This window comes from Haematobia irritans, chromosome 2, assembly GCF_050003625.1.
Source record: "Haematobia irritans isolate KBUSLIRL chromosome 2, ASM5000362v1, whole genome shotgun sequence".
Taxonomy (NCBI): Eukaryota; Metazoa; Arthropoda; class Insecta; order Diptera; family Muscidae; genus Haematobia; species Haematobia irritans.
Genome location: NC_134398.1, coordinates 207,392,382 through 207,412,007, shown reverse-complemented (window position 1 = coordinate 207,412,007; position 19,626 = coordinate 207,392,382). Strand labels below are relative to the sequence as shown.

The window sequence follows — 19,626 nt, the reverse complement described above, 5'->3', positions numbered from 1 at the left end:
TTATTTCTATAGAAAATGTAGTCAAATTTTTATTTTTATATAAAAATTTTTTAAAAATTTTATTTCTATAGAAAATTTTGTTAAAATTTTATTTCTATAAACAATTTTGTTAAAATTTTATTTCTAAAAAAAATTTTGTCAAAATTTTCTTTCAATAGATATTTTGGTCGAAATTTTCTTTCAATAGAAAATTTTGTCAAAATTTTATTTCTTACTGATGCTCACTGATACTCACTGCTAAGACGAAAACGTGTAAATTTTCCTATACCTATATAATGTAGATTTAAATACAAAATTGTGCAGAGTATATAATATAGTCGGCCCAGCCCGACTTCAGACTTTCCTTTTTGGTTTAAAATTGTGTTTCGTCCTATAAAAATTTAAATTTTAAGTACATAGATTTTGTAGAAGTGTATACAATTTTGTCTAAATCGGTTCAGATTCAAATTCATGCATATGGGAATATAAACTTTTATATAGTTTGCAACAAATTTAAAGGATTTGAGATCGTATCAATAATTTTGGTCCACAATGTATTGAAGGGTATAATACAATGAGCCCCGTACGACTTTGAACTTTCTTAAAATTGGCTCGACTCCACAGTCCTGGTTATACCCATTAAAATTCGATGCAAAGGAGTGGTAGAAATGGTTCAATTTTGGTATGATTAATTCTTGTATGTTATTTCCATAAAAAGTTAGATTGTATAACACAAAATGGGTCATATCCCCTGCCGGTAGATCTACAGTAAAGGCTATGGAAATTCTTTACTGATAAAATATTGACTTGATATGAAAGACTATGTATAATTTTAATATACGCAAATTACACAATATTAAGGATAAATATCTTTAAAATAACAAAATTTCAATAAAAAGAAATTTCATAATTTTTTTATTAAATTTGGGACATCAATCGTTGAATTTTGCGTCCCTCCATTAAAATCATATGTCTTTGAAAGAAAACAAATTTTATTTGAATTAATGAAATATTATTTAAATTAACTATATTATATAAATTAACTATTGCTATTGAATCTTTAGATTAAAATAAAACTAGTTTAAACGGAATTAAGGTCGGCCGTGCCGAATCTTAAACATCTACCACCATGAATCAAAAAATATAATTGTTTCCTTTGAAAATTCTTCGTCAGGTTACTTTAAAATACATATATAGAATTTCAGGTGAATTTTATGACAGATACTCTGCCAAACAAACATATATAACAATATGGAAATCAGAAGACTTAACACATGGGACCTATATAAAAACATGGACAGAACCACACCATATTCGCTACAACTATTTACAGACCGAAAATACTGCTACATTTTTAATTCCCGGCAAATCGGATAAGAATTGCGGTGTCTCGTAGTTAAAGAAGTCAAATCGGGAAATTGATCCATACGCCTCATATTCGGCTTACTTATGTGTTGACCCAAAATATCTCTTGATTTTGAATTTCAGGCAAATCGCATAAAAATTGGGATGTCTCTAGATTAGAGGTGTGCGCGTGACTGAAATTTCACTCACATTCACGAAGCAAAATGTTTATTCACGCACGCTCACGCGCGATACGTGTGGTAGCCAATTCCACTCACGCATATTCACGAGAGAAAAACCAGTACTCACGCACGCTCACGCACGAGCTACTTTTAAAGACTCAAGCTCTCGCACGTTTCACGACAATTCACGTGATTCACGACAAATTCACGAGACTCAAGACATTTTCCAAACGGAAATCGGCAAATGTAACAAAATTCAAAAATAGAATATAGTTCGAGAGCTAAATTAATTTCAGTTAACATACGAGTATGAATTAAATCTTGATTTTTTTCGTGAGCGTGATTTTGCAGAAATTTTATTCACGCACATTCACGAACTGATTTTATTTATCACGCAGGTTCACGCACGACATATTTATTATAGTCCCATTCACGCACATTCACGAGAGTTGCTTTGGATTTTGTTCACGACTCACGTGATTCTCGCGTGAATCACGTGTGTCACGAGAATTTCGTGTCACGCGCACACCTCTACTCAAGAGGTCAAATCTGGAGATTGGTTTATATTAGGTAAATACCAAAATATGAACCGATATACACCATCTTTGGCAGACTTCTTTGTGAGCCTACAAATTTTCAGGCAAATTGGATAAAATTTGCCGTTTCTAGAAACCCAAGAAGTTAAATCAGGAGTTCAGGCTACATGGAGGCTATGCCGAGACATAGACCGACAGACTCTTTCTTCAGCACATTTGTTTATGAAACCAAAATACCTCTAGATTTCCAATTTCAGGCAAATCGAAAAAAAACTACGGTTTCTAGAAGTCCAAGAAGTTAAATCGGAAGATCGGTCTATATGAGGGCTATACCAAAACATGGACCGATAGGCACCATTTTCGGCACACCTGTTTGTTTACCTAAAATACCTTTAGATTTCCATTTTCAGGCAAATGGAATTAAAACTGCCGTTTCTAGAAGCCCTAGAAGTAACTATATGGGGGTTATACCAAAACAATGTCCGAAATACACCATTTTCGACATCCCTATTTGCGATTCTAAAATACAAATTTCAGACAAATCGAATAAAAACTGCGGTTTCCAGAAGCCCAAGAAATAAAATCGGGAGGTCGGTCTATATGGGGGCTATACCAAATCATGGACCGATACACACAATTTTCGATACATCTATTTGCGATTCTAAAATACAAATTTCAGACAAATCGAATAACAACTACGGTTTCTAGAAGCCCAAGATTTCAAATCGAGAGATCGGTATTCTGATGTGTTACAAACGGAATGATAAAATCCAACTTTAACATCAAATCAAAACTCCGTATGTCTAAAATTGCCCATGCAGTTTATCATATTTCTTTTTTTATTTCTAAATAAATAAAAATACGTTGAATTAAATTATATTAATTTCAAGTGAAATACATTTTAATTTAATTTAATAAAGATTTTAAATTGTAGTAAATTTATTTAAATTGAATTAAACCAAATGTAACTGAAATAAAATATTTTCTCTTTACCTTTAAGGAAAAACGAAAATATTAGCAAATAACATGTGACAACCCAAAAATCACCTTAGATATGAAAAAAGCTCGTGTATAGAAAACACGTTACAGTTTAAACTAACTCAATATTTCCCTAGAAACAACAGGGCTTTGGAGTGGAAAAAGTAATATATTAAATGCAATTTTTGTCCAAGTGCCAAGAATGGCAAGTATAACAAACAACAAGAATTCTATACGAGCTTCTGTCCTACACCATTATCAAGGGTGAAGAAGAATGTTTATTTCTCTAAAATGAGGCTTTTTTTCGGTATTGCCAGTTTTTTTACTGTTTGTTTTTGTTTTTTGTTTCCAGTAACAAACTGAGTTTTTATTGTTACTGCCTTCTGTTGATTTAACCTTGAATTACATTATTTCGTACATTCGTTTCTTTAATGGTCGTTTTTGTTTTTTGTTTTGCTGTTTTCTCTTGGTGGTTTATAGCTTTTAAGTTTGTTTTGTTTATTGAAAATGAAAACAAAAAACAGAAAAAAATTCTTTGAGTACATCCTTTGGGCTATGTAACAAATTGTTGTTGTTGTTTTTGAATGTACACATGTCTTCGCTTAAATATAGGCTGCAGTAAATCGATATAAATTTTTTTGATATTTTACTTCTCATAAATGCCTAAATGTATGCAGTAATTTTTTTAATGGTAGCTCTTTTGTTGATTTTTCATTTTCAGATTGTGCAATTCAATTCAATCAAAATAAACAGAACAAAAAGCCATTGCAAAGGTAAGTGGAACACAGAGATGTTGTAATTTCTTTTTCAGATGGTAATTGGTGGGTTGTCATAAGAATAATGATGAAAAATGTTCTCTGAGAGATTGATTCTCTTCAAAAACATTTTTTTGGCAATTTTATATACTATACCTAATAATATAAAAAAATTATAATATAATTGATAGGTGCTTTCATGTTAATAAAAATTTATTTATATAACTGACATTCATTTTCTGTATACAATAACCTTGACGCTATTGCAGTAATTTTATCTGGTATTTCAGTGTTAGTGATGTATTCTTCACTAAAAAGTTTCGAGTTAAGAATTAGGTTAGGTTAGGTATAGTGACAGCACGATATTAACTATGACCGTTTTTTTAGTGTAAAAAATTTGTCTTTTGATTCTATTCTGCCACTATCTTGGTAAAATGTTTTGGAAATGTTAAAAGCCGCATTCATTACAATTACAAGTATGCGGTACGCTGCAGTAATAAATATTACCATATTACATTACGTTTCTATTACCATATTACATTCTTTTGGACTAGCGCCTGAAAGTATGCAAATATTTTCAATTTTTCATTTTTGAAAGTACGCAAAAAGTTTTGCTCCCCTCACTACAAAACTGATTTGTCTTTCATCACAAAAATAATTAATTTAAATAACTTTCAATGACGGAAGTGATAATCCCTCATATTCTAATATTCGCAATCGAAAAATTTTCGTTGGGTGGTATTTTCTAACCTTAAAACCTATTAACTTAAAATCTGACAATATTGTGTTTTTGTTGTTTTTTCGATCTTTATTTTCAAAAAAAAAAAGTTGCGAAATATTGAAGGAAAATAAAAATACATATAGATCTCATATAATTCCCCAAAAGCACATAAACATCATATAATAAAATAGAGATTTTTAAAATTTTATTACACATTTTACAATTATTACAGCCGAGCATATCACATCACTTTAAAAAAAATCTACCTCGTTTTCTCATTTGCATACCATTAGTATTAACGTTTTTCAACATTTCCATTGCCTACATTTGGGAGTGAGTAAAAAAAATACATTAAAGTATCGTTTCACCTATTCTGAGAACTTGGTCATTGTCAAGTACATTTCCTTTACATTTAACATTGATCCAATGGCGTCACGGTTTTTACACTCATCTCTAAATGAACTCTGTACATTATTGTTCACACCTTTTTTTTGCCCTCTACTTGTTGCTGATGCCTAGTATTAATTGTGACGCTTAGAATTTAAAATGTGTGTTGCGTTAGTATGCAAATTCCCTGATGTCTAATTACTCATGTAGTTTGCAGAAGAACAAACGAATGAATGCTTTGGGACAATTGTGTACAGCAGACATACATATATACGTATACATTTCCCAAACTACAAGGTACAAGTATTTATAGTCCGGGGAATTTGTGGTTCATTTGTAGAACGATATATCTTAACAAGTTAATCAACGATCCGACACTTGGTATATGTGTTGTTTAAACAATTTAATATGAATTTAAAACTATTTGTTTTTAGTCCGGATGTGATCTAGGGAAAAGAATAAATTAAAAGTGTTGTCTAGTTTACGACGAGCAGTAGGCATAATATAAGAAAATTGAGTAGTACATAGGAAAATAAATACAAAAATAATATTTATAGGGATAATAATTTGAATTTTGTTGTTTAATTAATTAAATGGCCTTTTGCTGGAAAATAATGTGATAAATTGGTATGCCAAGTGTTGAAAAATGAAGCATATTTTTAGGTTATGAAATTCATCTTTATGGATGAAAGATTCTTTTTTGGGTAAATTGCTTACAACATTTTCTGTAAAAAAGTGATGGAAAACGAAAAGTTAAGAGAAGAAAATAAATCAAAAATTCAGTACCAATTTTTATATTTGCTCATATCCTCCTCCGATATTCGGAATCGGAAATCGCAAGAATTTAATTTTCTTATAAAAAAAAATTGAGATATTATCGGACTTAAATTCAATTTGTATTTGAACTTCTTAACAAAGATAACTATGTTGGCAATAATTAAATTTGTAAGTTTTAGCGGTAAAAAATATCGCCAAACAAAAATTTTGCAATTTGCCACTAACTGTTTTCCTTACTATTTGCTAAATAAATTGATGAATACTTTTAGGCGCAATATTTATCGAAGACCATTATACAATTGGAATCTGATATTAAATCAAGATCCCAGATAAATATTAATATACTATAATGGTTATCCAAGAAAACAAATCACTATATTTGACATTTCCTTAATCGGACCATTAATAAACAACACAACATATACAAATCCACTATTAACACTTCCCATTTTATCCTTTACAAATGGCGATTGTATGTCTTTTATTATTCCCTTGTATATCATATATTTTCCAACATTGTCACACATACAATTTGGTATTCTTTACTCTCTTAGTCACACTGCAATCCATTGATTTTATCACTGTCCATTCTCGCTATAACTAAGCACTCATCTGTCATTTTTATGATGCCTGGATATCATTTATGATGTTGGTTTTCCCCATGCGAACATCCAACAAATGGCAATCGCATCAGTTGTCAGCTAAAGCAATAGGCAACGCTTTATGTGGTAGTGGATTGTATGGAATTGATTTTTTGTTTTGTCATAAAGTAATTTTTAATTGATATTGTCAATTTGTAATCCATATAAATTAGATTATAGAATTATGAACTTTTACAAAGTTAGAAGAAATGCAATTGATTTTATGTCATGAACAAAAAGTTATATGGAATTTAAAACAAGTATATACGGTCTTAAATTCGACCGGGACCTCCACCACCATGAATCAAAGGCAATAGAAATAAAATTTTGACCAAACTTTCTACAGAAATAAAATTTGAAGAAAATAATAAAATCTTGACATAATTTTCTATAGAAATAAAATTTTGATACATTTTTCTATAGACATCAAATTTTTAAAAATTTTCTATAGAAATAAATTTTTGACAAAATTTTCTATAAAAATAAAATTTTCAAAAAATTTTCTAAAGAAATAAAATTTTGACAAAACTTTCTATAGAAATAAAATTTTGACAAATTTTCTATAGAAATAAAATTTTGACAAATTTTCTATAGAAATACAATTTTTACAAAATATTCTATAGAAATACAATTTTGACAAAATTTTCCATAGAGATAAAATCTTGAAAAAAAAAATTCTATAGAAATAACATTTTGACAACATTTCCTATAGAAAAAAAAATGTTGACAAAATTTTTTATAGAAATAAAATTTTGACAAAATTGTCTATAGAAATAAAATTAAATTTCTATAGAAATAAAATTTTGACAAAATTTTCTATCGAAATAAAACTTTCTATAGAAATAAAAAAATCTATAGAAATAAAATGTTTGCAATATTTTCTATAAAAATGAAATTTTGACAAAATTTTCTATATAAAATGTTAACAAAATTTTCTATAGAAATAAAATTCTCCCAAAATTTTCTATAGAAATAAAATTTTGACAAAAATTTCTATGGAAGTAAAATTTTGACAAAATTTTCTATAGAAATAAAATTTTTACAAAATTTTCTATAGAAATAAAATATCGATAAAATTTTCCATAGAAATAAAATGTTGACAAAATTTTCTACAGAAAAAAATTTTGGCAAAATTTTCTATAGAAATTAAATTTTGACTAAATTTTCTATAGAAATAAAATTTTCAAAAAATTTTCTATAGAAATAAAATTTTGATAAAATTTTCTATAGAAATAAAATTCTGACAAAATTTTCGATAGAAATAAAATTCTCACAAAATTTTCTATAGAAATAAAATTTTTGCAATATTTTCTTTAGAAATAAAATGTTAATAAAATATTCTATAGAAATAAAATTTTGATAAAATTTTCTCTAGAAATAAAATTTTCACAAAATTTTCTATAGAAATAAAATTTTCACAAAATTTTCTATTGAAATAAAATTTTGATAAAATTTTCTATAGAAATAAAATTCGGACAAAATTTTCTATAGAAATAAAATTTTGACAAAAATTTCTATAGAAACAAAATTTTGACAAAAATTTCTATGGAAGTAAAATTTTGACAAAATTTTCTAAAATAAAATTTTGACAAAATTTTCTATAGAAATGAAATTTGTACAAAATTTTCTATAGAAATAAAATTTTGACAAAATTTTCTATAGAAATAAAATTTTGACAAAATTTTCTATAGAAATAAAATTTTGACAAAATTTTCTATAGAAATAAAATTTTGACAAAATTTTCTATAGAATTTCTATACAATTTTGACAATATTTTCTACAGAAATAAAAATTTGGTAAAATTTTTCATAGAAATAAAATGTTGACAAAATTTTCTATAGAACTTAAATTATGACAAAATTTTCTATAGAAATAAAATTTTGACAAAATTTTCTATAGAACTTAAATTATGACAAAATTTTCTATAGAACTTAAATTTTGAAAATATTTTTTATAGAGAAATGAAATTTTGACTAGATTTTCTATAGAAATAAAATTTCGACAAAATTTTGTATAGAAATAAAATTGTGACAAAATTTTCTATAGAAATAAAATTTTGACAAAACTTTCTATAGAAATAAAATTTTCACAACATTTTCTATAGAAATAAAATTTTGATAAAATTTTCTATAGAAATAAAATTTTGATAAAATGTTCTATAAAAATTAAATTCTGACAAAATTTTCTATAAAAAAAATTCTAAAATAAAATTTAATTTCTATAGAAATAAAATTTTGACAAAATGTTCTATAGAAATAAAAATTTCAATAGAAATAAACCAAATTCTATAGAAATAAAATTTTTGCAATATTTTCTATAAAAATGAAATTTTGACAAATTTTTCTATAGAAATAAAATGTTGACAAAATTTTCTATAGACATAAAATTTTGACAAAATTTTGTATAGAAATAAAATTTTGACAAAATGTTTTATAGAAATAAAATTTTTTGCTGCAAGTAGAGGGTGCTGATGAGGAATGTGGTAACTCTGAAATGTGCGTCCATCCAACCGTCTTGCAGTCTATAGGGATTTGCCCAAATAAATTTGACAAACATTCTTTTCCTCTGTTGGTTAAGCTACTCTTGTAGTTTAGTCAACACAATGGGTTTAAAGCTGAGATCAAAACAACAAATATGAAATAAAATTTTGATAAAATATTCTATAGAAATGAAAATTTGACAAAATTTTCTATTAATAAAATGAAATAAAATTTTGAGAAAAGTTTTTATAGAAATCATTTTTTTTGTTTGTTAGTTTTTTGGTAAAATTTTCTCCGAATTTTTGTGGATTATTCTTCGCTCGAGTGACACTTAGTGATAAGAAGGAAGTTTACAATTGTAGTATCATAATGGACTAAATAGTCTACTTAGATTGCCTAGTCTACAAATTGTTCTAAGTCAAATTAACTTTTCACAAAATATACACTCAAGAAAAGTGAACATCTAAAGCCAATTGAACTTTTTTTGTTCTAAAGTTTTCCATAGTGGTGGTTTCACTAATTTGCTTCAACTAAAATAGAGTTAAATTTACTTTACTGCTCTGAGTGTAGAATTATTTTTCTTTAAAAAAGTGTAGGGAATTAAAATTTTTTTTTTTATAGGAATTCAATTATTTCCTTAGTATTTAACTAAAATTAGAAGATTTTTTCTGTGTGTATAATTAAACAACGAAAAAACTTTCCAGTACTGGGCTTTTCGTTTAGTTTTCAATGCATGTTCAGCTTCACTGATTTCTAATGTAATTGTTCATTCAACTTACAAAACAAAAACAAATATAAATTTAATACACCACCCTGCCTTGCAAACCAAAATTCTCATGGAACATCCAACTCATCTCAACATGATACTGTTGAACATACGCATATTCCATAAAGAATTGATCATGGTCACTACATTGATAATATTAAATGAATGAATGATATTAAATGAATAAAGAAAAACACATAATATATAGAGCAGAATATAATATGCTACTCTGAATATTGTACTGATTAGATTTCGCACACTGAGAAAAAATTGGATTTTCTTTTGAAGGAGATACAATTTCGACAATATTAATTATAATAATAAAAATCTTCTATGATATGTGTCAAATTGATAGACATAAAATCCTTTCGACTACAAGATTGTTAGATGGACGATCGTACCAGAACTTCCACATTCCTCATCAGCATCCTTTATTTGCGGCGAAAAAAAATTTCGCCGAAATTTTCTATAAAAAATGTCTACAGACATGACATTTAATTTATTTTTTTTTTATTAAACAAATCAGTTTCAACATCATCCTCATCAGTAACAAATCAGTTTTGCTATAAACTTGAAATTTTATAACATATACCCCCATTTTCATGAAGCTCCATTAGTGCTACGTTAGCTAACGAAATTTTAAATCGTACTTGGACATATCTGTCATCTTGCCTATATATTTCATATGACAGTTAGGAAATTAACCGCTGAAATTATTTTCAGTAAAAGTTAACCGGACAGAAGATATTTGCAATTTATTTCCTGTTAACTGGGAGTTAAATCCTAACGGAGCTACATGGAAATGGGCGTTATAAGAGAAAAAAGTTTAGGCATTTACTTACTCCTCTTCTTAAAATATCGAACATTTTTCAGTTCACTGCATGTTTTCCCATCATTATTGCTAATCCTATTAACATATTATTTAAAAATGTTAATTTTTGTTTTGTGAAAATAGCAAACTCAACTTATGGCCATATACATATTGGTGGTCCTCTAGGCCAGTTGTTTTCTACCAACTCAAGTCAATAATACGAGGACCTTTATTTCGTTTAGTAAAATGTTTGAGTATGTGAAGGTCATTCAGTTAGACCAATGTTTTTGGTTTATTATGGGTATATGAGTCATTCCATAGAAAAAAGCAAAACAAACAAAAAAACATATTATCTAAACATAATACTGTGGGGCAAAGGAACTACATTTCGGAGTTTGCAGATCGGATAGGCTAATAAATAAGTCATTATAACTTTATATGAACTAAGGTACGTTAAATGTACAGTGCGCTCGCAATAACGTAAAAACCGCCTAACGTGGGAACGCTTTTTCTTACACTACTCCGTAACGTGAACAAACTTAAAAGCTCTATAACAAAAAAACACATTTTTTTATTCGTAGAATTCTACCAGAAATGCTAGATTTTTTAATGGTTGATAGAATTCTTGATAGGTTTTTCAATGTATTCCTTTCCAACTAAGAGTTGTTTACATTTTCTATAGACAAAAAAATTTACTATAGGAATTAAATTTGGAGAAAATTTTTTATAGAAATAAAATTTTGAGAAAATTCTCTATACAGAAAAAAAAAATTGAGAAAATTTTCGATAGAAATAAAATTTTGACTAAATTATCTATAGAAATAAAATTTTGAAAAAAAACTATAGAACAAAAATTTTGGCAAAATTTTCTATAAAAATAAAATTTTGACAAAATTTTCTATAGAAATAAGATTTTGAGAAAATTTTCCATATAAATCAAATTTTAACAAAATTTTCTATAGTATAAAATTTTGACAAAATAAAATTATCTAATTATACAATTATTTTTCGAGCTTTATGGACAGATATGGATTAAGGAACATGGTTAATAGAGCCATTGAAAAGAAAACGCCAGATACAAATCTTTTTTTCATTGTTTTATTGCCTCAAAATTGAGTAGGCATTAATTAATTAATTAATTTATTTAATTTATTTATATTTTTTTATATATTGTATTTTTAAATTATTTCATTTTTCTTTTTTCATAATTTCTTCCAATTATTTAATAATATTCCATTGTTAGCTTTAATCTTATAATTACAGTACGGAGTTTATCCTCGTACTGTAATTATAAGAATTCTATGTTCTTGTTGTGCGAGATTTAATAACAATAAAAATACAAATACAAATAAATACAAATCTATACACGCCTGGACTGTACATGTTTCGGTTCGGGCGAATGAACCTTTCCACAGCCTTTAGTATAGATGTGGCTGGGAGAGATAACTCAATTTTGGACCCTTTATGCTAACTCCTTATGGAGAAAACATTTGGGAAATTTCCTCTTACAAATTGAATCATCTTTTCTCCCACTGTACATCATCTTTTCATATAACTTACAAGTCCCTTAATCTTATTTTTATTTCGTTTTGTTACATAGTAATGCAACAACACGGAATTTATTTTTAGAAAGCTAATTTGTTAGAATTCACCTAAGTGGTGAACAGTCGAACAATCCTTATTGTTTCTACAGTCAACTATAACATGTGACAATTTACAGAAACTGGTTTCCAGGATACAACAACAATTCTAACGCGTACATTAGTCGTGTTTTTCCTAGTTTTACGACGGGCTCATCTATATAATGCATTTAGACGTCAATTGCCTGTTTCGGTATCAGGCTAACATGAAATATAATAAGCAACAAAATAAAATTTTGACAAAATTTTCCATATAAATAAAATTTTGAGAAAATTTTCCATATAAATAATATTTTGAGAAAAATTTCCATAGAAATAAAATTTTGAGAAAAAATTCCATAAAAATAAAATTTTGAGAAAATTTTCGATAGAAATAAAATTTTGAGAAAATTTTCCATAGAAATAAAATTTTGAGAAAATTTTCCATAGAAATAAAATTTTGAGAAAATTTTCCATAGAAATAAAATTTTGAGAAAATAAAATAAAATTTTGAAAATTTTTGTTTATAGAAATTACATTTTGACAAAAGTTTCTATAGAAATAAAATTTTGACAAAATTTTCGATAGAAATAAAATTTTGACAAACTTTTCTATAGTAAAAAAAAACTTTTTGACAAAATTTTCTATACAAATACAATTTTGACAAAATCTTCTATAAAAAAAACAAATTTTGACATAAGCTTTTAAAGAAATAAAAATTTGACAAAATTTATTAAAGAAATAAAATTTTGACAAAATTTTCTATAGTAATAAAATTTTGACAAAATTTACTACAGAAATAAGATTTTGACAAAATTTTCTACAAAAATAAAATTTTAACAAAATTTTCTATAGTAAAAAAAAACAATTTTGACAAAATTTTCTATAGAAATACAATTTTGACAAAAGCTTCTATAAAAACAAACAAGTTTTGACATAAGCTTCTAAAGAAATAGAATTTTGACAAAATTTACTAAAGAAATGAAATTTTGACAAAATTTTCTATAGAAATAAAATTTTGACAAAATTTACTACAGAAATAAGATTTTGACAAAATTTTCTACAGAAATAAAATTTTAACAAAATTTTCTATTTTGACAAAATTTTCTATAGAAATACAATTTTGACAAAAGCTTCTATAAAAAAAAACAAGTTTTGACATAAGCTTCTAAAGAAATAAAATTTTGACAAAATTTACTAAAGAAATAAAATTTTGACAAAATTTACTAAAGAAATAAAATTTTGACAAAATTTTTTATAGAAATAAAATTTTGACAAAATTTTCTATAGAAATAAAATTTTAACAAAATTTTCTATAGTAAAAAAACAATTTTGACAACATTTTCTATAGAAATACAATTTTGACAAAAGCTTCTATAAAAAAAAAGTTTTGACATAAGCTTCTAATGAAATAAAATTTTTACTAAAGAAATGAAATTTTGACAAAATTTACTAAATTTTGGTTAAGCTACACTTGTAGTTTAGTCAATGTATGGTTTTAAGCTTAAATCAAAAACAACAATAATGATTGAAGAGAAACCAAGAATAAGAAACAAAACGAATGAAGATAGAGGACGCACGCTCAAAAACAAACCCAGCCAACTACATTCAAATCGATGATTTGAGTTTGGCAAAGGAAAAGATATATGTTTGCAAATTTGTTTAGGCAGTAGCCGACTATTAAACCTTTTTTCGGAAGGTTCAAGTGTAGTTGGGTTTGAGTGAATTACCCGAATTTATTCTGATAATTGGTTGATAGTTTCGCTGCAAGTAGAGGATGCTGATGAGGAATGTGGTACTTCCGAAACAGCTGTACATCCAACCATCTTGCAGTCTATAGGGCTTTGCCCAAATATATTTGACAAGTATACTTTTCCTCTGTTGTTTAAGCTACACTTGTAGTTTAGTCAATGCATGGTTTTAAACGGAAATCAAAAACAACAATAAATAAAATTTTGATAAAATTTACTACAGAAATAAAATTTAGACAACATTTTTTATAGAAATAACATTTTAACAAAATTTTTTATAGAAATAAAATTTTGCAAACATTTTATATAGAAATAAAATTTTGACAAAATTTACTACAGAAATAAAATATTGACCAAATTTTTTTTATAGAAATAACATTTTGACAAAATTTTCTATAGAAATAAAATTTTGACAAAATTTTCTATAGAAATAAAATTTTGAAAACATTTTTTACGGAAATAAAATTTTGACAAAATTTTCTATGGAAATAAAACTATAGAAATAAAATTTTGACAAAATTTTCTATAGAAATAAAATTTTGACAAAATTTTCTATAAAAATAAAATTTTGAGAACATTTTTTATGGAAATAAAATTTTGACAAAATTTTCTATGGAAATAAAACTTTGAAAAAAATCTATAGAAATAAAATTTTGACAAAATTTTCTATAGAAATAAAAGTTTGACAACATTTTCGATATAAATAAAATTGTGACAAGATTTTTTATTGAAATAAAATTTTGAAAAAAATCTATAGAAATAAAATTTTGACAAAATTTTCTATAGAAATAAATTAAAAATTTTTGATTTAATTTAATTGAAAATGACACTTTTTGTGCTATTGCTCGGGCAATGGTCAATCTTCATCTTAAATGTATTAAAATTTTTCACCAGGACTAATGGATTATAAATACACTTTATCGATATTTTTACAATAATTGTGGATGTTTAATAACACGTAAAACATATTACTAACAATTTGGCCTTCTCTCTGTTCTTGCTCATTTTAATATGAAATTGCACCCATACGTACTAACCTATAAAGTGTATGTGAAACATGTGCTGCATATAAAATATGTATATTTTCCACGTCCTACATTTGGTCAATCCTTTGTGGTGGTCCTTTCGTTTCCTTGGTGTATAGTAACTTACCTACCATATGTGTGTTGTGTCGTGCCCACAATCTGAATACATTCAATACGCTCCAATAGCAATATGTGAAGGTGTTTGGATGACCAACCATTCAATGGATATTTTGGTTGTAAATAAAGTGGCCTCATTCATTTCACTTTTACGCCCTGTGGTATTCTCATTTTTTTTTCTCTGGTCTCTGGTTTGGGATATTTTTCTTTGGTCTTTGGCAGATGCTTACACAAAAAAAATGTTTACACATCTGGGAGATTGTAATTTTATGATTTGTTTATCTTGCCATTTTAGTATAATTTTCGAAATTGATTTTGTGAAATTGAAAAAAAACAAGCTCCAATAATGTGCCCATTGGGAAATTTCACACTTAATAATTATTTATTTGTTCAGTTTTGTGTGTTTCATCTTGTATAAGGTTGCTTTGTGTGTTATGGGAAAATTGTTTATGAAAAATTTTTAATTGTATGATTTTTTAATATTCCATTGAAATTTAAAGAATTGACCATAAAATAATGAAGATTGAAAGCAAAAGTCTAATAAAAATTGAATTACAAATGGTAATATTAAAGTGTTCTTCAATAACAACAGAAAGTATACAGAATCTGTATAATATCTTCGCTGTTGAAAATATTCAATATTAGATTTTAATAGGGAAGTAAAATGGAAAGAAATTCTGCTATCAAAAATCTTTTTGTTGGGACTTTTGTATGTTTCACAGTTGGTTTAGTGAAGTCACTGAATTTTTTCTGATAATTTGTTGATATTTTCGGTGTAAGTAGAGCATTCTGATGAGGGATGTAGAAGTTTTGAAACGATCGCTTATTTAACCGTTTTGATATAATGCTCAGTCATCTTTTGAAAAAGGGCTTCTACAGGGAAATAAAGGGTGGTTAAAATTTCAAGGACCGATGTTGATTTTGAATAAAACACAAACTATTTAGGAAATTATTGTAATTTTATTTTATTATGATATATTGGTATTACTCAATTATGTATGGAACAAAATATCGGCCAAATGGGCGCCGCGACCTCGGTGGCACACCTTCATCCGATGGTCCAAATTTTCGATGACGCTGAGACATAATGGAGGTTCTATGCCGTTAATGTGCCGAATTATCTCATCCTTTAGCTCTTGAATTGTAGCTGGCTTATCGACGTACACCTTTTCTTTCAAATAACCCCAAAGAAAAAAGTCCAACGGTGTCAAATCACATGATCTTGGCGGCCAATTGACATCGCCATTACGTGAGATAACACGGCCATTGAATTTGTTGCTCAAAAGAGCCATTGTTTCATTAGCTGTGTGGCAAGTGGCACCGTCCTGCTGAAACCACATATCGTCCACATCCATATCATCCAATTCGGGCCATAAAAAGTTCGTTATCATCTCACGATAGCGAACACCATTCACAGTAACTGCCTGACCGGCCTCAGTTTGGAAAAAATACGGCCCGATGATGCCGCCAGCCCATAAACCGCACCAAACAGTCACTCTTTGTGGGTGCATTGGTTTTGCGACAATCACTCTTGGATTCTCATTCGCCCAAATGCGGCAATTCTGTTTATTGACGAATCCACTGAGGTGAAAATGTGCCTTATCGCTGAAGATGATTTTCATCGAAAATTGATCATCGACTGTTGCCATTTCTTGGAACCATTTAACACGTTGTTGGAATGTGTATCTCTCCATGGTTCAAATTGAGTAAGTCTGAAATAGAGAAATGTCAAATAAAATTCGGAAAACAACTTGGCGTTTAGGTGTGGTTCACATTCAACATCGGCCCTTACTATTTAACCACCCTTTAATATCAAATTTCAGATTTGTTCCAATTGACTACCTTGGGCACAAATTATAGTCATCAAACGGCCGACAATGCGACCATACCTTGCACGAAAGTGGCCATGCGGATATTTTGGAGGCAATTGTGCGGTAGAAGTGAACTTCCGTTTTGTTCGATGCCGTTACTGTTGGAATGTCCATGGTCTGGTCCGAAATGTTTGTCTATCGAGTGCTTCAATATTGTTTTTAAGACATTTTCCCGATAATATTCGGCGTTTGTTTTGACCCCACTTTCGATGAATATGAGCTGAAAGCTAGATATACCGGTAAGGCGGCCTATACCATTACCGGCGGCGCTTCTGGTTGCCAATCGAACACACAGAAAAACTATCACCAAAATATTTCCAATTAAAAAGTTAATTGAAGTTGAAATTTTTTTCAATTAATAAATTAATTGATACAATTACCTTTTTAATCATGATAGAAACATTAAGTTAATTAAGTCAATGATTGAAATTTTTAAAATGTTAAATTAAAAAATTAATTGATACAATTAACTTTTTAATCAAATTCGGAAGACTAATTCAGTTAAACAAAGTGCTGATTTTTTTTTACTTTTTTAATTAAAAATGTATTTCAAACAATCATTTGTTAATCCAAATAAAAACTCTAAGCCAATCTAACTAAGTAATTAAAAATAGTTACTTTTTTTTATTAATAAATTAATTGCGTTTTGCAATCAACATCAATTAAATTTTTAATTGAATCAATTAAAAAATTAATTGAATTTTGCTGAAAAAATCAATTAATTTTTAATCAAGAATTATTTCTATACCCAATTAAAACTGTGATTGATACTATCATTTTCGTGATTGAAGACATTTCAATTAAAAAATTAATTGAATCAATTAATTTGGTGATTGAATCAGAGAAAAAATTTTTTGTGTGAAGGTGTTAATTTCACAAACTCCTCAATTCTTGTTCTCATCTGAGAAAAACAAATTCGGTAATTGGCCCTTTCGAGTGAAACTTGTTTACGTATTTTGCCTTTTTTGGAACTTCAATGACTTTAGTCTGAGTTCAGCTTAGATTTCGATCAAATCCGGCCCTCTCTTTTCGTATCATTTCTGGTTTTGTTTGCGTTTTTGTTTGTCCATTTCATTTTATAACATAGACAATTCGACGTTCCCAAAATAATCACTTCAATTAGCATCTTCATCTTCAATGTCTTACTATTTGGTGTAGCTGATGGAACCGAAGGGTTATTTTTTGAAAAAAAGGCTATTTTACGATATCGTTATGGAATATTGCGTGGAAGGATTTATTCTGTAAGGGCGTTCGTGGGTGCCATTTGCATAGTATCCCTTTTTTATGAATGCATACCTTCATCTTCGTCCGTCCGAATATTTATCTAAAAGCATTAAATTTTTTCCAAAATAACACCTTTTATTGGAAACCCCTATACTAGTTTATCAGTTATATTTGTTAAGGACACGAATAAATTACTAACAGAAATCATAAAAAAATCTAAATATTGTTTCATTGTTACATAGACTCCTAAATATATGCAACAAATTTAAGTGGATGTGTATATTGATTTTTTTTTTTCAATAAATTAAATTTTTCTTTGAATACTAGAACAACACCACTTTTCGACAAACCCTATAATAGTCCATCAGTTATATCAGTTGACATGATTAAATAATTAAAGGAATTACTGACATTTCTGAAAATTAATTTCTTTTTCTATCGACTCCTAAATTTAGGCAACAGTGTATTTGTATATTAATTATTCTTAAAAAATTACAGCCTGTTTCTGTATGTCGAACGAGCTCTATCGATCGACTGAAATGAATAGAAACAGCTGATTTTTGGTTATAAATTCAGTTGTTTGTTTCCATTTCAGTCGATCGATAGAGCTCGTTCGACATACAGAAACAGGCTATTAATATTTTCTTGGAATACCACTTCTAATTGGAAGAATTGTCTAAGAGTTAAATTGGTTATGCGCTTGATTAAATTTGTAATAATATGTAGATTACTCAGAAAATTCTACTAATTTTTAAAAATTGGTTTCTTTTATATAGACCCTTAAATATATGCAATAAATTTATGTGTATTTGTATATTCGTTTATATCAAATAAATTCAAAATTCTATCAGTCTTATTACTTAAGGACACGATTAACATTACTAATAGAAGTCGTATAATTTCCTGAGAATTGTTTCGTTTTATAGACTCCTAAATATATGCAAATAAATTTAAGTGTATTTGTATATTCGTTTATCTCAAAAAATTCAAAAAAATGATTTTTCATTAAATTACTAACAGAAATCATACAAATCCCTGAAAATTATTTTGTTTTTATGTCGACTCCTAAATATAAGCAACAAATTTAATTTTATTCATATATTAAGCAATGAAGTAAATAATTTTCGTAAGTTCTGAATAATACCATCAATTACAATAATTTGTTATATTTTATGACTCGTGTTATTTAACACATGTCTTTATATAAGGCAAATTGCGTTTTAAATTGATAATATTTCATTGTCTATTTTATATATAAATGCATCAGTTAATTTATATGAAAATTTATTGCAATTTTCTCTTAACCACAACATGCTGATAGAAATATTGCATATTTGGCTAATTTTATAGTAAAAAGAAAAATTTATGCTATATACTTTAGTTTTATGGTATAATGATAAATTTCTGAACATAAGCCCATTTATTTTTTCCTGTATACAACATCACTATGGCAAAATATCATCTATTATCAGTATTACGATAAATGTAATTAAAACGTTACTCATCTTTTTTTTTGTTTTTTGCTATATTATATTCCATTCACTCCCATAATATTTAAACTGTTGCAAACGGATATAAAACTGCGATGATTTTGGTTTAATCCATTTAGTTTTTCAATAAATCAAATGTTATTTCCGTTGCATGCCTCAGGGCGCTTGAATT

General features: G+C 27.3%; 1 protein-coding gene across 6 annotated transcripts in view; it reads left to right on the top strand.

The window, feature by feature from the left end:
* The window catches only part of Piezo (piezo type mechanosensitive ion channel component), a 219,012-nt gene that overhangs the window by 49,829 nt on the left and 149,557 nt on the right, over positions 1–19,626 (top strand). For all 6 annotated transcript variants that reach the window (XM_075297326.1, XM_075297330.1, XM_075297327.1 and 3 more), the window contains exon 3: positions 3,741–3,792. The gene's annotated coding sequence lies outside the window, so the exon portion shown is untranslated. The remainder of the gene's footprint in view (positions 1–3,740; positions 3,793–19,626) is intronic.